This window comes from Dromiciops gliroides, chromosome 1, assembly GCF_019393635.1.
Source record: "Dromiciops gliroides isolate mDroGli1 chromosome 1, mDroGli1.pri, whole genome shotgun sequence".
Taxonomy (NCBI): Eukaryota; Metazoa; Chordata; class Mammalia; order Microbiotheria; family Microbiotheriidae; genus Dromiciops; species Dromiciops gliroides.
In genome coordinates, this window is record NC_057861.1 from 528,648,326 (window position 1) to 528,673,299 (window position 24,974).

Sequence of the window (24,974 nt, forward strand, 5' to 3'; positions counted from 1 at the left end):
AGGGAGAGGGGGAGGGGAAGGGGAAGGGAAGGAGAGGAGGACAGGGAGAGGAGGGAGAGGGAGGGGAACTGAGAGTGGAAGGAAAAAATGGAGAGGAGGGAAAGGGGAAAGGGAGGGAAAGGAGAGGGGAAGGAAAGAAAAGGAAGGGTATATGTGAGAATGGGGCATCATGGTATGATGGATAAAGAGGTGACCTTGAAGTTAGCAAGACTTGGCTTCTACGACCGTAGGTAAATCATAGGATCATAGATTAGAGAAGGAAAGGACCTCACAGGCCATCATTTTCCAAATGAGGAAACTGAGGCCCAAGAATGCTGTGTTGAAGGTCCCCCAGACTCCAGAGGGAAGTGTTCTTTCCATTGCACCACACTGTCTCCTTAAATCACTTAACCTCTTGGTGGCCGAATGGCCAGTCTGTGCTGCTAGGAGTTTTCTCACCAAGCATTCCTTATTCCAATGAAATCACAGTTCTAGAACAATATACACATCCATACACATTTGCACATATTTTTAAAACCAGAAAACTATCACCATGGCCTGTGGCTATTTATTTTATGACAATTCAAGTCATCCACGAAGCAAGGAAGACTGAAGAATGCCACTAGACATGACTGCAGAAGAGACACAGTTGCCCTACCTTGCCTACCATCTACTTGTGCCTCCTCTGGGCTCTGCTAAGAGTTAAAACAAGAACCAGAGACCGCTTGATTACTATTCTAGTCCCTTTCATCCTGCGTAGGCTATGATTTTATTGGTATTCAGATTTCCATGGCAACCAGGAGATAAGTTCTTTTAGCCAAGAGTGACAGATTTTTTTGTAAGCAAAAAAGTTTATATTTTTATCTCTACAAATCCTGCCTAACTCCCAAATGATTATTTCCTCACATGTTATGAACAAGAGCACAGTGGGGTCTCCTAGAGTGTCTTGACCTTTCCAACTAAGTGCTTCAGGGCTTAGGCTCAGCAGGAAAGGGTTGAGACCCTGACAGCCTGTAGAGAACTACTGAGGCTGTAAAAAATATTTATGCTACAGATGATTCTGGGGGGTTTTTTAAATCATAATTTTTTACCTTTTATCTCTCCCTTTGCCTATTTCTTGGTGTTTGTGTGTGTGTCTCTCTCTTTTTGTCTCCTCTACTTTCTCCCCCTCCCTTTTGCTCCCTCTCTCCCTAGCCTTCACCCCTGCTTGAAGTCTTCCAAGGACATTTGCAAGAAAATTAGATCTTTGTTGTCTGCCGCTTCATCTCTTCCCTTTGCTTTTTCTTCACTTAAAGTCATTATCCTCAGTGTGCAACATGACAGGCACAGAAACAGGCTCTTTTCAAAGGTCTTGGTAGCAAATTGTGGCTAGAGATGAGAGAGGTTACCTTTAAGAGTACTCTTACCCCTGAACACTGCAAAGTCTGACCACAGAGCACTGAACACAAGTTTCCTGGAAGGAACGACAGATGAGGCTATGGTCTCTGGCTCTTCCCAGACTGGCTGGTGTTGGAGAAGTCGAGGACTCAGCCCTTGGTGGAGAGAGGGGCCTTAGGCTTGTCTCTTCTCACTGGGGTCACCATGGTATGGCCCACGAGCACATGGCTCTGCTGTTGGTTCTGTCTCTGTTGTATCTACGCTTCCTGCTTTTAGGTGAAGGAGACTGGAGATGGCAATGACCTGGTGAGCTTCAAAAAGACCAATAGAGTGAGCCACCAGAAGTCTGGGAATCAGAGTCCATCCTGAGATTTGTGAGAGGCAGATATCGAGAAGTGAAGTCCTTGGTGACCTGGCCTCCAGACACAGTATAACAGGAGCAGAGATGCAGACTTGGAAGTGAACTTGGTAGGGTGAATGCTAGAGAGAAACTTTGATGCCATTCTTCCTTCCCAGAGACTAAGGTGGGATATGGGAGTGTCTGTCCCTTCCCACTCTGACCCCCTGGAAAAATGTTTGTATTGCTGTCCTTCCTATATTTGAAGAGGAAAGGAAGGGAGGGAGGGAGAGAGGAGAAAATGGAGGAAAGAAAGCAGGGAAGGTGGGAGAGAGGGAGAAATAGAGGAAGGAAGGTAGGGAATGTGCAAGAGAGGGAGAAATGGAGGAAGGAAGGGCAGCCAGGTGGCACAGTGGATAGAGCACTGGCCCTGGAGTCGGGAGGAACTGAGTTAAAATCTGACCTCAGACACTTGATACTTACTAGCTGTGTGACCCTGGGCAAGTCACTTAACCCCAATTGCCTCACAAAAAAATAGAGAAAGAAATGGAGGAAGGGAGGAAGGAAAGAAAGAAGGGAGGAAGGAAGGAAGGAAAGAAAGAAGGAAGGGAGGGAGGAAGGAAAGAAAGAAGGAAGGGAGGGAGGGAGGAAGGAAGGAAGGAAAGAAGGGAGGGAGGGAGGAAGGAAAGAAGGGAGGGAGAAAGGAAGGAAAGAAGGGAGGGAGGAAGGAAGGAAGGAAAGAAGGAGGAAGGAAAGAAAGAAGGAAGGAAGGAAAGAAGAAGAAAGGAAGAAGGGAAAAGGAAGGAAAGAAAGAAGGAAGAAGGAAAAAAGGAAGGAAAGAAGGAAGGCAAGGAAGAAGGAAGGGAGGGAGGGAGGAAGGAAGGAAAGAACAAAGGAAGGAGGAAGGAAGGAAGGGAAGAAGGAAGGAAGAAGGAAAATGAAGGAAGGAAGGAAGGAAAAAAGGAAAGATGAAGGAAGAAGGAAAGAAGGAAGGAAAGAAGGAGGAAAAAGGAAGGAAAGGAAGAAGGAAAGAAGGGGAAAGAAAGAAACAAGGCCAAACTACCTTCCTAGAAAATGAATATATGCACATATGCATATGTTGACCCCTTGTTTAAGAAGTCTTCTTTAGGAGCAATATATTGGGTCTTTTTTTTTTAATAAAGTATTTTATTTTTTTCCCGTTACATGTAAAGATAGTTCTCAACTCTTGTTTATACAAGCTTTCCAATTTCAGATTTTTCTCCCTCCCCCCTCCCCTAGACAGCAGGTAATGTGATATAGGTTTTATATATATATATATATATATATATATATATAATATTAAACATATTTCTGCATTAGTCATGTCATAAGAGAAAAATCAGAGCAATGAGGAAAAACCTCAAAATAGAAAAACAACAGCACCAAAACCAAAAGAAATAGTATGGTTCAATCAACATCTATACTCCACAGTTCTTTTTTGTTTTTTTCCTGGATTTGGAGATCCTCTTCTATTATGAGTCCCCTGTTACGCTTCTGTACCATTGCATTGGTGAGAAGAATCTAGTCCATCACAGTAGATCAACACTCAAGGTTGATGATACTGTGTACAATGTTCTTCTGGTTCTGCTCATCTCACTCATCATCAGCCCACACAACACCCTCCAGGTTTCTCTGAACTCCTGCTCATCGTTTCTTACAGCACAATAGAATTCCATTACATTCATATACCACAACTTGTCCAGCCATTCCCCAATTGATGGGCATCCCCTCAACTTCCAATTCCTTGCCACCACAAAAAGAGCAGCTATAAATATTTTTGTACATGTGGTTCCTTTTCTTTTTTTATGATCTCTTTGGGAAAAAGACCCAAAAGTGGTATTGCTGGGTCAAAGGGTGTGCACAGCTTTATAGCCCTTTGGGCATAATTCCAAATTGCTCTATATATTGGGTTGTAACACACATAGAAGTCAAGAACTCCACTTAAATTAAATGGGGCCTTACATCAGTCAAGGCTTGTGCCTGTAAAGACTTGGTTGTAAAAAAAACCAAAACAAAACCCCCACTGTACACATGAGCTGGTTTGGAAAATACAACCTGCTCTGCAGGAATCTGGGTGGGCGTAAATTGAGACTTCCCAGGCATCGGGCACCTAGCTATATTCCCAAATTAGTTGAACCCTCCCAGCAGCAAAAGGCTAAACAGCTCCACCATATGCCACTTGTGTGTTCAGCAGGCCATTGGAGCTGTTTAGGATTAGTGTGGGGCTGGGGGGGTTTGGGGGTTCTTTTTTTTTTAGTGTGGAATTACAGGATAAAAAGCATCAGCAGCGTGTTGACAGTAAGCTACACACTTCAGCAGTGAGCACCCCAGCAGTCAGCTCGGCAGACTGAGTTAGGAAGTTATTTCTAGGCCTTCCTATAGAGCTTCAAACTCAGTCTCCATTTTCACATTTCTAAGAGTCAGCTAAATGACACATCAGACGCACTGACAAACACTGTGGTCTCTGTCACACATCATAACTCTCAAATGTCCCTTTTAACACCATCTCACCAAGCAAAGTTCAGTCCCTGCTAGAGTTTCTCTGTCTGGTCAACTTTACTAATGTTTTCATGCATCTACAATATGAAGTCACTTTTGCCTGAATGGCGTTCTAAATCACACAAAGCTAACAATGTGTGTAAGGCCCTGTTGGTGGCAGGTGTATAGCCCAGGACTTTCTTGGCATGGCCTCTGCTCAGCTATTCCCAGGTTCATGGAATGTTTGGGGTGTGTTTAAAACCATAGCTTTGAGTACCTATTGATGTATCTCTTCTTATAGCATGCCAAGCCAGGTGGCACATCAATTCACAGTAAAAGACATTCAAAGATGATATCAATGTAAATAACAAGGAAAAGTTCCAAATAGACAAAGGGGTAAAATTTCCCACAGACTCCCATGTTGCCAATGGTAAGAAAAAATACTGCCCAGACATCTTATATGCCTATAGTCACATCCCAACTGGAACTTCTTCATGTCTTCTTTGACTTAGGCTACTGTGACTCAATAATCCTTCATTCTGCCCCAAAAGCTGAAGCCTGATGATTTTTTGCAGACCTGCTCCTGTCATCAGCTACTGAGCTTCTCCTCTGAAATGCTGCCATCTGCTGGAATGATCTTTGGCTGCTGGGTGTTCTTCCTCAAAGGGAATATGTAGCTCTCTATCAGGAGACTTCCCAGTCCTATGGGAGATTTCAGCTCTTTTGTTAGTCGGGCCCATGACCACACATAGGCAGCACAGCAGTCTTTCAGGTCTCTTTCTCAAAGTCTTTCTTTTTAACTACCTTTCTCTCCCTCAGTGAGAACACCCCCAGACCCACCAAATATTTAGTCTGAGGTGATTACATTCTTTTCATTTTTTCTTTGGGGGGGGTGGTGGTGTTTGGTTGGGCAATGAGGGTTAAGTGGCTCGCCCAAGGTCACAAGCTAGTAAGTGTCAAGTGTCTGATGCTGGATTTGAACTCAGGTCCTCCTGACTCCAGGGCCAGAGCTCTATCCACTGTACCACCTTGCTGCCCCTGATTACATTCTTTTCAACTCCCATAAACCTCTGAAAACTAGTGCCAGGGTCATGCAAATTAACTTGAAGTATGACTTAGGAACACTAGGAATTTAGGAGTATAATGTAGGAACACTTAGGAAGCATGGAATGGAACTGTCAACCTTTGCCATACATTTCAGCAGTTGTTCCCATCTTCATCCCCTTACAGACAGAATATGGTGTGATTTAGTGCAGTTCATGACACCATCGCATTGGTGCCAACATTGGCACTGAGTTTCAGAATCCCAGTTGGCTTTCTTGGGAAGCATGTAGGAACTATGTTAATATGACTTTTAAAAAGGAAACACATTTGCATACAAGGAGCATGGCCAAACTGAAACTGTCTAAAGGGCAGGTTTAGGATGGCCCCACAAGTTCAAAGCAGAGGTAAATCAATCTGTAAGAAATCAAGGAATCTCAGATTTAGAAGATAATTCATAAATGAATGGAGTCCAATTCTATCTGAAGCATGATAATATAGTGTGATAGAAAGAATAATGCTGAGGGCAGCTAGGTGGTGCAGTGGATAGAACACCGGCCCTGGAGTCAGGAGGACCTGAGTTCAAATCCAGTCTCAGACACTCAACTAGCTGTATGACCCTGGGCAAGTCACTTAACCCCCATTGCCCCGCAAAAAAAAAAAAAAAAGAGACATAAGCCTCAACCTCACAAAGATGGTTACATCTTAGGTCTCACCATCAGCCATAACTGTGCTATCTCTGTGACCTGAAAATTCCTTTCTCTGATCCTAACCATGTTCTTCCATGTTTCTGTCTGCCTCAACTTTTCCTAAACCTATGTAACACTTGAGGGCACATGTTTCCCTGACTTGTGTGCCCTGGCCGCATGAAATCCTGACACTTGACTATTTACACATTTCCCCTAGCCACATGTGTATCCTCTGTGGATGCTCCCTGGTCACACCTTTTCTCTATCTGTGTATCCACTACTTGTCACATGGGAGAGTGTGCCCTGTTGTGTACAAAAAGTAAATTATTTCCTATCTTCTTTTTGCTATGCTGTTTAAGTTTTTTGTTTGTTTGTTTTGAATAATGTATCCTCTTGCTAGCTAATAAAAAGTAAAGTTATTGGTGGGAGCTTGTAACCTGTGGTTTTAAGTGGGTACTAATGCACAGAATGCTTTAAAGTCAGGGGGTGGCATGGGGTGGGGAGCAGGGCTCATGTTTGAGTGTGAATGCCCAGAGTGCTATATAGATTCTGCATCCTCTTTTTTTTTTTTTTTTTGGTGGGGCAATGAGCATTGTGAGTTGCCCAGGGTCACACAGCTAGAACATGTCAAATGTCTGAGGCTGGATTTGAACTCAGGTCTTCCTGAATCCAGGACCGGTGCTCCATCCACTATGCCACCTAGCTGCCCCTCTGCATCCTCTTTTTGACCTCCAGTTCTTCTACTCGATCCTTGATCTGAAACTGTTCTAAGATTACTGACTACTCTTAACTCTGTTTTTTGTTTTTTGTTTGTTTGTTTGTTTGTTTTGCAGGCAATGGGGGTTAAGTGACTTGCCCAGGGTCACACAGCTAGTAAGTGTCAAGTGTCTGAGGCCGGATTTGAACTCAGGTACTCCTGAATCCACTGTGCCATCTAGCTGCCCCCCTACTCTTAACTCTGAATCCTCATCTGGTCTGATCTCTCTCTAGCTTTTGACCCTGTTGACAAGCTCCTCCTCCTGGATATTCTCTTCATAGCTTCCATGACCCACCCTTCTCGTTCTACTCCCACTTGCCTGACCATTCCTTCTCAATCTCCTTTGCAAGATCACTAGCAATTCCCCTAAGTTTTGATGTCCTTCAAAACTCTGTCCTGGGCCTTCTACTTTGATCTCTCTAAACCTTCTTTTAGTGTCTCTTCAAATTCCATGGGTTCGATTATCCTCTCTCTCTCTATATATATATATAATTTGGGGGGCAGTTAGGTGGCACAGTGAATAAAGCACTGGCCCTGGATTCAGGAAGACCTGAATTCAAATCCAGCCTCAGACACTTGACACTTACTAGCTGTGTGACTTTGGGCAAATCACTTAACCCTCATTGCCCTGCCCAAATAGACACACACACACACACACACACACACACACACACAAAAATTTTAATGATATGCCAATCAAACTGTTAGAGGGATACTTTACAGAATTTGACAAAATAATAATAAAGTTCATTTGGATGAACACAAGATCTGTAATATCAAGGAAAATAATGATGTAGATATAAATGGTGAATATAACTTCCAAACTTCAAAGTAAATTATAAAATAGCATTCATCAAAACTTTTTGTTTTTTTTTAACTTGATAATTTTTCCAATTACATGTAAAGATAATTTTCAATATTCTCAATTATTTTTTTTTACCAAGGTAACACCCAAGTTTAAACATCCAACCCAAATCCCTTTCCTCAACTTTCCAATCTCCATCTGTTTGTTGGACTCCTCCATTTGTCAAATAAATCCCAACATATCCAGAGCTATACTCATTTTCTTCCCCCCCCCTAAACCCACCCCTCCTCCAAACTTCTGTATTTCTGATGATAGTATGACTCTGTGTAAAGCATCCTGAGTTCAAATCCGACCTCAGACACTTAACACTTACTAGCTGTGTGACCCTGGGCAAGTCACTTAACCCCCATTGTTCCGCAAAAAAAAAAAAGAGGTGGTTGAGATAAAATTGACAGGACTTGGAAATGATTGGATATGGGATGTAAGGAAGATAGAAGAGTGAAAAATGACTCTAAGGTGTTGAACTTCAGTGACTGGAATAATTGATGATTATATAGTGATTTAAAGTTTACAAAATGTTTTAAACATATTATCTCCTAAATCATCTTGCTCGTCATTTCCCACAGCACAATAATATTCCACCACAGTCACACACCACAGCTTGTTCAGTCATTTCCCAACTGATAGGTATGAAAAATATTATCTCATTTGAAGTTCACAATAACCCTGTGAGGTAGATATTCTAAGTATTATAAATTTCTAGATGAAGAAATTAAGTCTCAGAGAGGTTAAATGACTTGCTCGTGGTTGTATAACTATAAGTGTTAACAGTGAGATTGGAACTTGGGTCTTCCTGACTCCAAGTCCAACTTCTATCTGCCACTCCAGGATGCTTTACACAGAGTCATACTATCATCAGAAATACAGAAGTTTGGAGGAGGGGTGGGTTTAGGGGGAGGAAGTTGTTATTAGTGGAAATGGGACAATTCATTCTCACTACCCATTTTCCCCTTAGGTCTAGTTACCTTTGGCTAAATCAGCTCCAAAAATTGGTCTGTAAAGGCTTGGATTCAATCATCATAGATAACCTGACGAAGGACAGAAACAGATTTTGCCAGGCTTATTGACACAATAAGAGCCACAACAGTTTTATTTCCTCTTCCATGCCAATTTTAATACCCTCTCATAAAGATGTTTTACCTTACTGCTGATTTGTTAAGAGCCCATGCATGAATCTTACTTATGTATTGTATTTATGTCATGTATTACATGATAGTCAAAGAACATCACTGTGATGGATCTGCAATCTCATAGGTCTTCTCATCCTGTGCCACTCTTGTCCACATCCTTCATAAATCCTCCATGTGAGGCTCACCCAATTGGGTGGGGGGTGGGGCTTTCCACTTATACTGCTGACATCATGTGGCTCTCAGTGGGTCACATGGTCTGTTCATCAGTTATCCCTTGCTTGCACCTCCTGACCAACCTACCTTCTTTTCTAGTGGTCCATTTCTTCAATGATATCTCTTACCCTGTTACTTGTGTGCCATTCTTGGTTGGTCATTTGTTGCAGTAAGTCTTGTTCCTTTCCATTTTCCTTGGCGTGACCTGCAATTGTAGTACTTTGGAGTCTGTGGGTTTTGATGATTCACAACCATACAGTATCACTGGAAGAAAAATGTTTTCTGTTTTTTTTTTTCAAATATAGGGGGCAGCTAGGTGGTACAGTGGATAAAGCACCAATCCTAGATTCAAGAGAACCTGAGTTCAAATCCAGCTTCAGACACTTGACACTTACTAGCTGTGTGACCCTGGGCAAGTCACTTAACCCTCATTGTCCCGCCCAAAACAAAACAAAACAAAACAAAAAATTACAAATATGGGCATTGGTTTCAGGGAACAGCATAGGGTCCATTAAATACACTACACAGTTTGCTAAAGGATAGCCTACTCTCTCCTCTTGCTGTTCATTTCAGAGTCCAGCTTATCATCCATGTAGTATGAATCTAAGATATAGGTACTGTTGGACCAACTTTAATTAATATCATAGTTGATCATTTAATAAGCATTCTTCATCCACTTGTTTCTTCCTGTGTAAATAGTTATACTTAACTACTTTGAGGGGTTACATATCTCCTCTTGGAAGCTCCCCAACATTCTAGGACTTGATGCAATGGCAACATAACATCAGTCAGTCAATAAGCACTTATTAGTGTCTACTCTGTGCCAGGCATTATGTTAAGCATTGAATGCCATTCCCAAACAGTAGAACCTGTAAGACCTCAGCATCTATAAGGATTGGACTTTGTGCTGGACATCCTTCATTATAGTGCCAAATAATTATGTTGAGTTTAGATTCCTCATTTATGCCTTGCTTGATGTTAATAATTAGAAGGTCATCAGACAAAGTTAGCTCTGTTGCTCCATCTTGCAAGGAATCTCAAATGATCTTGATATATGAATGATGGACACCATGTTGAAGGAGAGACTGGTTGAATGGTTTTTAAAAGAACATGAAATTTTAATTAGTTAAAAGCAAACTTATAATAACATTTCCCCCCTTTTATGCTTTCTTTTGGGATCAAATGCAAAACTATGATGATTTATGTACCTAATCTCAATGTGGGTTAACCACCTCTAGTTAATCAAGAGAGTACCTGGGTGACAAGAGATAGTTGCATGAAAGCCGAACTGAAAAAAAAAAATCCCTTGAAATGCAAAAAGGCTTTTTGAAGGATCTAGAGGGAAATGAAGCAAACACCAAGGATTTGCCAGTCTTCCAACAGTGCACAATGGCTAGCCCTCACCACTACCTTGAAGCAGATGGGCAGGGATCACCCAAAGGTTTTGATTTTCATTGCTAAGATTTAATAGTCCCTTAGGGTTGCATTGGGACATCTTGCTTACCTCCTTTCACTCTTCTAGAAATGGATGCCTGTAAATGGGGCAGCTTGAAATGGGCAGAATTCAGGGTTGCACCGCCTGTGGAGGTGAAATCCAAGAAAGCCCAGGGGCCTTCCAACTTCAGCAATTTTACAGCTTGAGCCTGCTTGAGCTCTTGGGAAACCTTCATTTCTCTTGGGTGGGGCGGGGAGGCTATCTTTTGGCTTTCTTTTATCTAGAAAAGCTCAATTCTAATCTTGTGAGGTGGAAAGGCCATTTCATTCTTGCCGTCCAGTGGTGGGGCATAGAGGAGAGATTTCTTGATTCTCTTTGGGGAGGTCACCCACATTTGGCTGGGTCTCAGGGCATTTCTAATTCACCTTTATCAGGTGGAGGAGCATACCTCTGGCTGACCCAAGGAATGGGCAGCTCAGGCTCTATGTAGACTTTATTTTTATAGAGTTTTAGTAGAACACCGTATCCTCAGTAGACCTTTGATAAGTGCTGGCTGATGAAAAGGACTTTTAGAAGAGTTAAGTGACCTCTGTTAAAGCCCAAGGTCCCATAATGAGTTACCAGTAGAACAGAGTTGGAAGTCACAGTGCCAGATTTCCAGCTCATGGCCCAAACCACAAAGCTCAGCTCCTCTCTAAGGTTAAGTTTTCTTTCAAGTTCCCTAAGAAGAGGTCAGGCTGGTCCTCTGCTCCCTGCTAAGAAAAAGCTCTTATTAAAAGGAGTTACAGGACTCTCAGCCAGCTTTTCATGGTGGGTATGGCCCCCAAAGGCAGAAAAGGGACCATGATCACAGCTTGGTTTGACCCACCCCTTGGTGGTCTATAGTCTTGGAGCATGCTGTGAAGGTCAAATCCTGCATTGCTCATCCAGAACAGCCACCCGCACAGGAGACTGGCAGGGAAACTCAGCCCCTCTGGTCTCCCGGCTCTGGTCACCATGACAACAAGCCCATCTCACTGTGACCAAGGATTCAACAAGGCCTACATACCTAGAGGCCTGTTTAAACAGCCATTCCTGAGGGGCCCCACTACAAAATGGACATCCCAGAGTGCAGTAGGGCCTCGTTCGACAAAACCTGGCAAAAACTGCTCTCTGTGAATCATACTTGTGGACTTGTAACCTGTGTCTCAGAGGGGATGCAAAGTAGGGAATAATTTTCAGGTTACAACTGCTTTGGGTCATTATGCACTTGGCCCACATTTTATATTCTCATTCTCTCTCTCTCTCTTTCTCTCTCTCTCTCTCTCTCTCTCTCTCTCTCTCTCTCCCTTTCTATTTCTCTGTGTTTCTGGTTTTTTCTCTTTCTGTTTCTCTCTCCTTCCCCCTCCCTCTGTTTCTGTTTCTCTGTCTTTCTCTATTTCTTTCTCTCTCCTTCTGTTTCTTTTTCTGTCTCTGTCTCTGTCTCTCTGTCTCTCTCTCCCTGCCCCCATGTTTCTGTTTCTCTGTGTGTGTGTTTCTGTTTTTTTCTCTTTTGGTTTCTCTCTCTTTCTCTGTTTCTTTTTGTCTCCTGTTTCTGTCTCTATCTCTATCTCTCTGTCTCTCTTTCTCTCTCTCACACATACATACACACTCACATGCACATGAACACACTCAGAGCTAAACTCTTACCTGACCATACAGACATCTACAAACCCTTTATCTGACCCTTTGGATTTTAAATGTTCCATCCAGTTCACAGACCGATATTCATTAAGCACAAGAATCGTGCCAATAACAAGCATGCCTTTAACAAACTAGAAGTCTGGAGGTAAACTAGGCAGAGATATTCACAGGCAGGCAGATGGTCAACTCACTGACTAGGGAGAACAAGTGCAGGCTAATAAATAATAGCTGGAAGCTATGAGAGTCAGCCTTCTGCATTATCCATAATTCCATCTTGGATTTCCAGTGTATTGCCTGCTTTCTGAGATTTGGGGCTTCAGGTAGATGCTGGAAAAATACTTAGGATCATGGGCCTTGGAGCTAGAAAGGACCTTAAGAATCATCTTCTCCAAGCTCCTCATTTGTTCATGGTAAATGGAGACTGGAGGTGGGGGTGTATTTCTTCCTTTGAGAAGGAATAAATCACTCTACACACAAAGCTTCTGTGTCAGAATCATAGAATGTCAGAACTGGTCATGACCTTGAATATCATTTTATCAACTTTACAGACAGGGAAACTAAGGCCCAGAAAGGTTGTTTCTCAAAAGCCCAATGCTTGCTGAATTGAATTAAGTGACTTACTTAAGTAGTTGTGACCTTGTGACTTGCCACAACCTTTGTCATATTAATCCCCACCTTTTCACTTACACAACCATCCACCCCATGGTTTGGGCCTTCAACTTGTCATTCAAAGCCTTTTTGACTTTCTGGCTACAGCCTACCTCCTGGGTTACTGTCTATTACTGCTCTTCACAGCCCCCTTCACATCATCCATGTTCTAACCAAACTGGCCAACTTTGGCCTTTCCTGGCTTGTTGCATTACTATTGCCTATCTCTGCCTTTGCATAAGCTTTCCCTCATATCTGGAATCCATTCCTTCCTCAGTTCTGCCCTTTTGAAACCCTAGTTTCATTCAAGGCAACTCAGGCCACCTTACCCTCCCCCAGCTCTCTCCCTCTTCAAATTATCCTGTATTTATTCATATTATTTGTTTGTTTCTCATTCATTTGTCTGTTTGTTTATTCATGTTATCAAAGTTGCATCTCTCACTGGTAGAATATCAGCTCTTTGAGGGAAGGAATGGTTTTATTTGGAATTAATCCTCAGCACCTAGGACAGTGCCTTGCACGCAATTTCATTGTTTACAATTACACTGCTAGTTAACATCAGAATCCTACATCTAAAACAAGGCCTCCTGCCTCATAGACCTATGCTTTTCCCATTATTTTATTCTTTATTTCCACCACTAAGTGAAGAAGTTGAGGCTTATATCACTGGAACCTGAACAATAGAGGAATGATGAGGATAAGATGGGAGGCCATGAGGGTAAACTGGAAAAACCTATTCATGGCAAAGAATTGGAAACAAAAGGGGTGCCCATCAATTGGAGAATAAATTATGACATGAATTTCATGGAATATTATTGTGCCATAAGAAATGATGAAAGGGATTTTCCCATTTCAGAGAAATTGGGAAGACTTGTATGAACTGATACATGGTGAAATAAGCAGAACCAGGAGGGCAATTTATACAATCATAAAAATAGCATAAAGATAGAAAACTTTGAGAGACTTAAGAACTCTGATCGATGTAATGACTAACCATAATTCCAGGGGATCAATCCTGAAGAAGGCAACCCATCTCCTGACAGGAGTGATAAATTTGAGTGATAAACTCAAGATATAGCACCAGACACATTTTTAGACATAGCCAATGAGGAAATTTGTTTTGCTTAACTATGCTTATTTCTTAGGTTTTCTTTTTTTTCAATTGGGGAGGAGATGGAAGGGAGAGAAAATAAGTATTTAATCAAAAATAAAGAAAAAGGAAAATGTCCCTATCTACTGCCCAGGGAAAGAAAAATTTCATTCCATGTTAACAGAAACAACAGCTACTTCCTGAATCCTGATTGCTTGAGTTTCCCATATTTGTATATTTTCCAGTTTCCCCTAGTTTCTCTGTTGAGAATGTTTTAGCAGTGGGTGAGTCCCTTTAACAGCCTTAGTTACTAAGTTGCTAGTTACTAACTATAGATACAATGGTTAGAAAGTGTTTTTGCACACTTCATTTTTCTCCTGCACTTCCATGTCTCCTTGGAGTCCTGTGGACTGCAAGGAATTTGACATAGTAATTGTTCATCTATGTGGAAAGGCTCCTTACAGCAGGCTTTTGCACTAATGGACTTTCGCCTCACTCACACAGATTGCAGGGACTCTGGGGGCAGAAAGGCTGGAGTGGAAATGATTTCTTTGGAGATTTTAGAGGCAAGTGAGATTTTTTTCACCTTTCTGAAAGTCACTCAGTTGAGAAAGAGAGAGAGAGAGAGAGAGAGAGAGAGAGAGAGAGAGAGAGAGAGAGAGAGAGAGAAGAAGAAGAAGAAGAGAAATAGGGAGAGGAAGAGGGACAGAGTGAGGGGGGGAGAGAGGAAGGGATAGGGAAAGAAAATGGAAGGAGTGGGGCAGGAAGGAAAGAAGAGAAAGGAGGGAAAATAAAAGGAATGAATGAGAGGATAAAAGGAATAAGGGGAGAATGGAAAGAGCAAGAAAAAGAGGAAGAGAGGAGAGGAAGGGAGGGAGAAAGGGGAAAAAAGCAACAGAGGATGGAAGAAGGGAAGGAAAAATAGGGAGGGAAAGATAGAAAAAGAGAAAGGGAGGGAGGAGAGAGAGAGAGAGAGAGAGAGAGAGAGAGAGAGAGAGAGAGAGAGAGAGAGAGAGAAACCCAGCTTGTAGAACTGACAATGGGAGCCAATTATAATTTGAATGACCTGCCATGACATGTCAGGTGCCTGGGAGTGAGCATAGAATGAAGATGCAGTTTCCTTGCAATGAGCTACTCTAGGAACCTCATAATTATTCAGTGCTTAGGTTCTATAGCAGTTGGAATTTGAGGAGAAAAAAAAGTTGTCAGGAGGGGCAGGTAATCCAGAGGTCTCTAATGTGGCGACTTGTCCATAGCAGTACAGTGGATAGAGAACTGGTCTTAAGTCAGGAAAACTTGGTTCAATTACTATCTTAGATCCTACCTGTGTTCTGTTGGGGGTAAGTCGACCTCTCTGAGCCTCAGTTTCCTCTTCAATAAAACGGAGATGATATCTATCTTCAAGTTTTTTAAATGAAGATCACAGGATTATTAAGATTTTTTTAAAAAGATGTCTATTTCATCTTTTTCACTTTGGGTGTTTTGTAGGTATTCATTTATTTCCTTTAAATTCTCAGTTCTGCCAGCATATGGTTGTATATAGGTTCCAATAACTCTTTTAAAATTTTTTATTTTTTATAAAGTCTTGTCTAAAGTCAGGGCTGAAAGGGACCCTTAAAGCTCACTCAGCATCAAGCTTCTCATTTTATAGATGAAGAACTGAAGCCCAGGAAGTAAACTGACTGACTTTCTGTGTCACAGCAGTAGCAAGCAGCACTGTTGGCATTCAAACCCAGGTCCTTCACCTCCAAATCCAGTGTGTTTTTCACTGTACTGTGCTGCTCCATCTCCTTTAGATGAGTGCCTCATTAATATAGGGTGTCCCCAGGGGCGGCTAGGTGGTGCAGTGGATAAAGCACTGGCCCTGGATTCAGGAGTACCTGAGTTCAAATCCGGCCTCAGACACTTGACACTTACTAGCTGTGTGACCCTGGGCAAGTCACTTGACCCTCATTGCCCTGCAAAAAAAAATATAGGGTGTCCCCAAAGTCTTAATGCAACTTAAAACTGCACTAGCACTTTGAGGATACCCTGTCTTCTGAATCATACTGTTCAGCCTGGATTCATACATGGTCTACTGTTCACTTACCACTTGGCATTTGTCAGTTGTCTAGATTATAAACTTCCTGAGAATAAGAAACTCATTTTATACTGCATCATAGGCACCATGGTGCAGTAGATACTAGACTTGGGTTCAGGAAGACCTGGGAAAACTCTATCCTTACACATTTCTTTGAGACTTCGTTTCCTGGAAGGGATTTTTTGCACATTTTGGCAGAAGGGGCCTCTTCTGTTTCTTATTTTGATAACAAGTCAACAAGCATTTATTATATGCTAACTATGTGCCAGGTGGGATGTTAAGTACTGGAGATATAAAGGAAGTCAAAAAATGATCTCTGCTCAAGGAGCTCAGAGTGTATTGATAAATCCTGTCATTTGGCCAATAGTACTTTCAAAGCTTCCGGGGTAACACAGCTAGTAGGTGTCTGAGACTGGTTTTGAACTCAGGTCTTCCTGACTCTGGGCCCAGCACTCTATCCACTCCTAACAGCTATATAGCTCTTTGTAAAACCGTGTCCTAAATAAATAATAGTAGCTAGCATATATAGGCTTTTAAATTTTTGTTTTATTTTATTTTATTTTATTTTTGCGGGGCAATGAGGGTTAAGTGACTTGCCTAGGGTTACACAGCTAGTAAATGTCAAGTGTTTGATGTCAGATTTGAACTCATGACCTCCTGAATCCAGGGCCAGTGCTTTATCCACTGCGCCACCTAACTGCCCCCTATATAGGCTTTTGCAAATCACTTTACACATGTTAACTCATTTGATCCTCAGAACAACCTTGTGGCATACATGTGGGTACTTACTTTATTTTACAGATGAGGAAAGTGAGGCACAGAGAGGTTCATTGACTTGATCAGGGTCATTACAATTAAGTGTTTGAGAAAGGATTTGAACTCAGGTCTTCCTGATTTCAAGTTCCCAGGCTCTATCCACTGTACAACCTAGCTGCTCCATGATTATTATCATATTATAGATATCATTATAAATGTCAGTTATTATTACTATTGATCAAGGGAAGGCTAAACAAACTGTGGCATATTAATGTAATGGAATACAGTTGTGCAGTAAGAAATGATGAAAATAGAGATTTCAGAGAACAATGAGAAGATGTCCATGAACTGATAAAGAGTGAAGCAAGCAGAACAAGAAGAAAAACATACCATAATGACTACAATAATGCAATTGAAAAGGACACAAAAAGAAACCCGGTTTTCAATAACAATCTTGGCCCTGGAGAACAGATTATGAAATATCCCTCCCTCCCATTGGTAGAGAAGTAGTCAATAAAGAATACTTTATTGGGTACTTCCTACATGCAAGTCCCCAGAGGACTTTCCACAGGAGCTAATTTTCCATTTTTTAGGGTGGGGCAGAAGAAAAAAATGTAAAGATCCAAAATTAGAAGCTCAACGTAATTTTAGCTCCTCATGCAACATTGAAGCTCACATAGAACACAGAATCATCAAATTCACGAATCATAGAGACCTATTGTTGGCCTCAGCTCTGGCAGAGCCTTCTTTGGTAAGAATACCCTATTTAGCCATGCGGGTACAAATCCAGCTCCAGAATCCTCTCTTGAAGATTGAAGGGGATAATAATTTGTAAAGTGCTTAGCACAGTGTCTGGCACATAGTAGGCACTTAATTTCCTTCCTTCTTTCTTGTTGTTGGTTTTTTTTAGTGAGGCAATTTGGGTTAAGTGACTTGCCCAGGGTCACACAGCTAGTAAGTGTCTAGTGTCTGAGGCCAGATTTGAACTCAGGTCCTCCTGAGTCCAGGGCCAGTGCTCTATCCACTGTGCCACCTAGCTGCCCCTCCTTCCTTCCTTCTTAAAGGCAAGACACCCAAACTACAATCTAACATGGTAGGTCTTTCTTTTCCTCCCTGATTGAATTTTGAGCAGCTCAACAGCTGAAGGAAGAGTCAGTGGCCTTATCCTCTTTCTGTCATTCTATCAGGACCTAATACAGTGTCTATCACATAGCAGACACTTAATACTGATTGACTGATCTCTTCAATCAATCTTTCAGACATTAGGATATTAGAACAGGATCTCAGAGCTGGGCCTCTTTAAGGTTAGTATGAGAAAGGGATTGGGAAAAACCTTCTTTGGATTGCTAAGAGACAAAGCAAATCTGAGATGATTTATTTCTCTCATTAATAAAGCCCAGGGCACCATCTTAGGCGGGGATTTTTTCAACTCTGAGACATAGTCTAATAAAGGGTATCCTATACTCAATCCACTCCATTCTGAGAGGCAATCATGGCCTAGTAGCTAGGTGGTTCAGTGGATAAAGCACTGACTCTGAAGTCAGGAGGACCTGAGTTCAACTCTCACCTCAGACACTTACTAGCTGTGTGACCCTGGGCAAGTCACTTAATTCCACTTGCCTTAAAACATCTGGGGCCATCTCCAGTTGTCCTGATGTACATCTTGCCACTGGACCCATATGGCTCTGGAGGAGAGAGTGACGTTGGTGACTTTGCACAGCCTTCCCTCACTTAGATCCAATTCAGTGCAAGTCATGACATCACTCTGATGTCATGGTCCTCTTTGAGAATGAAGGACAAGGGGGAAGCTAGGTGGTGCAGGGGCTAAAGCACTGGTCCTGGATTCAGGAGGACCTGAGTTCAAATCCAGCCTCAGACACTTGACACTTACTAGCTGTGTGACCCTGGGCAAGTCACTCAACCCTCATTGGCCCACAAGGAAAGAAAGAAAGAAAGAAAGAAAGAAAGAAAGAAAGAAAGAAAGAGAAAAAGAAAGAAAGAAGAAAAAGAGAATGAAGGACAAACAGCAACAGTAACAACGACCACAGCTGCTAATGCCTTCCTCTTTCTGATTACCTCCATATATTCTCTATAGGTACATCTGCTCTCCACACTGGAGCCCTTGCAAATTTACTGTATCCAAAAAGATGCTACATTGGATTGGGGGTGGGAACAGAAAGCAGATTGAGCAATACTTGAGACAAGAGAAATGAAAACCTCTTAAAGAAAAGTGCCTCTTATAGAAACCTGTAGAAAGAAGAAAGGCAGGAGAGCTGATGTGAGACTTTTTAGATGAAGACAAGTTGTCTAATCCCATCAGGCTTCCTTTCCCTTTTTCAATACTCAGTCTCATCAGAAGGCAAGGAAATTGGCAAGAATAGTGAGGAGTACTCAGAGAACAGCACAAGGAAACTACCAATCCTTGACTTCCTAAAAAAATCCTCTGCCCTAGAGACTTGATTTATACTTTATTTCTCAGTCTCTTCTTTGGGCTAACAGTTGGATCTACAGTGACGGAGGAGCTGTTACATCCTCAGGGCACTGCTTTGCAAGATACAGTGGAAGCACCCCCCCCCCCCCCCTGCAAGAGGGCTGTTTGGTTCTGATGATTCCTGGGAATGATGCATTATGTCCTGACTCATCCTGCAGTCCTGAGGCACAAGGGCAGTGAGGTAGTTCTTTGGTAGGGGTGGACCATGGCCCAGCCTTCCTCTAGGAAATGCAAATCACAGGTATTCAGAGACACTCTTTGGGGACAGTTGTCTGATTAGATCTTACCATGTACCTACCAACCTACAGCTTGCTTTCTTGCTGCAAGACATAATGGGCAGGAGAACATGTTCTGGAAGTCTAGTCTGCATTAGGATTTGGGAATCATACTGCCATGATCCAGCCTTTACTCCTGGAACCTTTTGATCTTATTTGAGATGTCTTTTCTTTCTTTCTTCCTTCCTTCCTTCCTTCCTTTCTTTCTTTCTTTCTTTCTTTCTTTCTTTCTTTCTTTCTTTCTTTCTTTCTTTCTTTCTTTCTTTCTTTCTTTCACGATAGGCCCATGAGTAGTGTGAAGTAATGGGAAAAGACCTGGGTTTGGAATCAGAGGAGCTGGGTGCAAATCCTGCCTATTTTGTCTTGCCAGCTCTATAACCTGGGGTCAGTCACTTCCTTTCTCTAGGTCTCCATCTCCTCCCCTTTAAATTGAAGAGGTTGGACTAGATGGTTCATAAAATCTCTGCTGGCATTAAATGTATAATCCTAATGAAATGCTTGGGCAGCTAGGTGACAGAGTGGAAGGAGAGCCAACTGGGCCTGGAGTCGGGAAAACTCATCCTCCTGAGTTCAAATCTGGCCTCAGACACGTATTAACTGTGTGACCCTGGGCAAGTCACCTAGCCTCTTTGCCTCAGTTTTCTCATCTGTCAAATGAGCTGGAGAAGGAAATGGCAAACAGTATCTTTGTCAAGAAAACCCCAAATGGGGTCATGAAGAGCCAGACATGACTGAAATGATTGAACAACAACAAATGAAATGTCTTTGTTCATCATCAGGATCGCATTTTATCTGCCATGACCATCAATTCTTCCCCTGCATACAAACATTATGCAACATTTGATTCCTTCCCTTATATTCAGCAAATAGAGAAGAAAAACCTTTTATCTGAGGTCCCTCCAATAGCTTAATGAAGACATAAACTAGCCAAAGCAGAATCTGGACACATGAGCAGAGAGTACTTACTAGATAATAAAATGATGGGGTCTCACCAGTCACAGAAAGGTAGTCCCCCAAAATGAATTTTTTTGTTTTCACACAAATTTGCTCCAAAAGTTATTCCCAATGCCAACCAAGGAAAGGGGGTGATATGATCAGGCTTTTATCATAATCTAATATCAAAGGATCATAGATCTAGGGCTATCAAGAGCCCTTAGTGGGAATCTACTCCAATTCCCCTACCTTGAAGATAAGGAAATCAAAACCCCAGGGATTCCCCCAGGTTACACAGAATTGAAATTTGAACCCAGGTCTCCTGACTCCAGAATCAGGTTGTCATTTTTCCTCTTGGCAAATATTTAGAGAGAGCAGTGGCTGTCCAGGTTTGTTAGATTCCCCCAAGCATATAAGTAATCAAACAATGCCTCCATAGCTCAAGTACCTTGACTGTAACAATGTTGAGGTTGGTCAACCCCAAACAAAAGCACACTGAAGATTCTGATTGCTTTCTTCTTCATCTCAGGAGCATTTTTTTAAGCCCTGGAAAAGGGCTTAAATTCTTTAATTTGCAAGGTGAAGTGGATAGGGCCTTGGGCCTGGAGTCAGGAAGACCTGAGTTCAAACTTGACCTCAGACACTGGCTGTGTGATCCTGGGCAAATAGTTTAAGCCCTTGACTGCCTCAGTTTCTTCATCTGTAAAATGGGGGTAATAATATCACCTACGTCCCAGGATTGTTTTGAGAATCAAGTGAGATAATAATTACAAAGTACTTAGCATAGTACCTGGCACATAGTAGGCGCTTTACATAAGGGCAATCCCATACAATTACTGAAACTCTCGGTTCCTTCAAGGAAGTGATTCTATTTTGGGAGGAAGGGAAATGGAATGTTTGCAAGGGCTACTGGCTGTGAGGTAGGGAAGGCATGTAGTCTTTTTTTTTTAATTGGTGAGGCAATTGGGGTTAAATGACTTGCCCAGGGTCACACAGCTAGTAAGTGTTAAGTGTCTGGGGCTGGATTTGAGCTCAGGTCCTCCCGAATCCAGGGCCGGTGCTCTATCCACTGCACCACCTAGCTTCCCCTGGGAAGGCATGTAGGCTAACACAATGGAAACTGGCATCACATATTATACTTGTTTTAAAAGAAATACAGAGTATTTCTATGGGTAAGAGACATTTCCTTATGGGAAGTGAGGATGGCAGGGGAGAATCTTTTTATACAGAGCTATAACTAGGATGGAGCAACTGGAGCTTTGCCTTCGGGCAGGGGTCAGCAGACTAGGTCCATCTGCTGCCTTTTTTTTTTTATATCGTCCCCCCCAGCTAAGAATGGATTTTACATTCCTGAATGCTTTACTGTATAAAAATACTTTCATTTAAAATCTAGACTCCATTGTCTAAATTTTATCACCTAAATTATCTTTATTGTCTAAATTGTCTATTAAAATTTGTACTTTATTTTCGACTTACATTTAAACATTGTTGTATAAAATACTTTAATATAAAAATACTTTATTTTAAAATGTAAAAACCATTCTTAGCTGGGGGCTGTACAAAAACAGGAGGAGGGCTGGATTTGGCTGACATGCCATAGGTAGTTTGCCAACCCCTGCCTTAGGATGCCAGATTTAGAGAACGCTATATTTAGAGGGGGCTGACAGTACTTTCAGTCCTTCGGCAGCATAAAAACAATAACTTAGCACCTAGTTAGAAAAAAAAATTAGTTAAAATAGGAAACCACCAGTTGGCATAGGGTGAATACTTCTTTCATGATCACTCTTCTCCCCTTTGACCCATCTTACACCACTTCGATTGAAGGTATGCTTCATGCCATTTGACCCAGGCACAAAAATTCCTAGTTATGGTTCTGGGTTAGTTTATTATTATTATTATTATTATTATTATTATTTGTGTTCTTTCTGTAGAGTTCAGTGGGCCCTGAACAGATTTCTAACATTTTCCTACATGCCCCAAACAGAGATTATTTTTCCCCATAACCTGCTCTTCCTTCTAATGTCACAATTTCTATCAGCACCACCATGGGACCATCCTCAAATGTTCAAAACTCAGGTGCTATCTTTTGCTCTTTCCCTTACCTTTCATATCTAATAGTCACTAATCCTTTGGATTCTATTCCTGTAACACTTCTTACATTTGCTCCATTCTCCCTATTCCCACAATCTTATGCTAGGAACTAACCTCATTATCATATGGAGATCATGTGGATTATTGTAAGAGTGCACCATCCCTTATAATAGCCCTGCATTTTACTATCTCTATGCTTTTGTTCATGCTACCTAAGGCAGGAATGCCTTTCCCACTCCATTCCCAGTTTGACGAACTTTCCTTTAAAGCCCAATTTAAGTACTACCTCTTCCAGGAAGCCTTCCCAAATTTCTCCAGTCTGTAATGACCTTTTCCTCCCCTTATAGCATGGAGCACTTTGTTTACATTTCTCTTATACATGTACATATTATTTTATAGCATAGTAGTTGTTGTTATTGTTCAATTGTTTTCAGTTGTGCCCGACTCTTTGTGACCCCCATTTGGAGTTTTCGTGGCAGAGATACTGGAGTATCTTGCCATTTCCTTCTCCAACTCATTTTATAGATGAGGAACTGAGATGAATAGGGTCAAGTGACTTGCCCAGGGTTAAACAGTTAGAAAGTGCCTGAGGCCAGATTTGAATTCATGAAGATGAGTTCCTGATTTCAAGCAAAGTGCTCTATCTACTGTGCCACCTAGGTGCCCATAGTTAATATAACTATGCATGTATATATGTAAAGTGACTCACCCAAGATCACATAGCTAGCATTAGAAGGATTTGAACCTAGGGCCTCTGACTCCAGGAGTCAGTGTTCTTTTCCTCTTCCCTACCTGTCTGTTAGGGCAACTTGGCACAATGGCTAGAACATTAGGCCTGAAGTCAGAAAGACCTGAGTTCAAATCCAGTTTTAGACAGTTACTAATTGTATGATCCTGGGCAAGTCACTTAACCCTATTTTCCTCAATTCTTTATCTATAAAATGATCTGGAGAAGGAAATGGCAAACCACTCTAGTATCTTTTCCATGAAAACCCCAAATGGGGTCACAAAGAGTCAGACACAACTGAAAGATTGAACAACAACCTGTCTATTTGTTGAATTCCTCTCTCTTCATCTACCAAGCCCAACTTGCTAGAAGAAGACTTGGGTTGAATCTCGTGCCTCCCCCCATGTGGCATTCCAATCTATCTTCCTCATATTGCCATCCCACATTTGAACGCTGTGTACACACCACCTCCATCCAAATTGTGGGTTGAAACTCTGGCCATCTGGTCCTGCAGAGACCAAATATGGGGAGGTTCCCTCTGAATTTTAGAAGCCTTGAGTTCTTTGAGAAAACAGGACCAGGACAGTGATCAGTCACAGATCCAGTTGTCCTTGTCCCTATCACTCTCATCTCTTACTTGATAGGCTAATCTGAGATAGGTTAGTAGGGCTCAAGTTAACTTTACAATAGAATACAATTAAACCTCCAAAGCTAAATGAACTGCTAATAAAAGTCAACTGTGCCTTTCACAGTGACTCCCACAAACAGAGTCATGTACAAACATCACCAGATATGCTCAGGGAAATACATAAACACAAGATAAAACATTCAGAGTCCAGGAAACAAACAGGAAGAGACATCTCCAAGTACTTGCAACTGCTGCAATTGATTGGCACCCATCACTAATTAATCTGCAATGATTGCTTAACTCAAGACTCTTGATTACAGCTTTGCATAATTAAAATCTTTAAAAATACAATCAGCAGTCGGAGAAAAAGAAAAATCTTATTAATCAGAGCTACTGTGTCTTGATGGGGGTCTGAGCCTGGTCTCTAGGAATTGGTTCTCTCATTGATCATGGCTATTTAAAGAGGTAGGCACAGGAAAAGCTCATTTGAAAAACTCATCTGGAAACAGTGTAAATTAAGGGAATTAGGGCATTTCCCAATTTTCCTGTGATTTTCACAAAGTTCGTGGCAATAACAAGTGATCTTCTAGAATGACATGTGTTTATTGGAGAAGGCAGTATATGTGGCATAGTGAACAGAGTCCTGGGATTGTAGTCAGGGAGCCCAGAATTCAAATCCATTCTCTAACCCTGTGACCTTTAACCTCTGGGTGCCTTGGACAGCTACCTAGGACTTATGTTCCAGGTCAAGGGGTGATTTGTTGGAGTAGGGAATTTTCCATGTTGGGAATCCCTTCTGTTGACAAAATCACAGGTCCTGCTTCTTACTACCTGTACATCCTGGGGGTTTATCTTCCAGCATCAACACCTGTATGGGGTGGAAATTGGGATGGGAAGTCAATGCAATTTCAAAACTCCTCCTTCCTCCATGATTGTTGCCAGGACTAAGAAGTTTCAACAGCAGGGGCTCTCAGAGCAAATCATTCTCATCACTGCTAATTTCCATTTCACTCTTCTTCACACCAGTAAGATCCAGTCATGTTAGGAAGCAGTGTGGGGGGGGGGGAAGGGGGCATTCAGAGAGTTTATCCCAAGGCTTCTCATTTCCTTCCTCTAAGACTCTTCACTACAAAGAAGCTCTTTTTTCAGAGGACCTCTGCCTTCTGACACTCCTCACTTAAAGCCAAGGAGAGAAGAAAATGGCAGCTAAGACACCCCAAAGATCAATAGTCCTATTTTAATTGGCAATACCCTTCCCCATGGCTACCGAT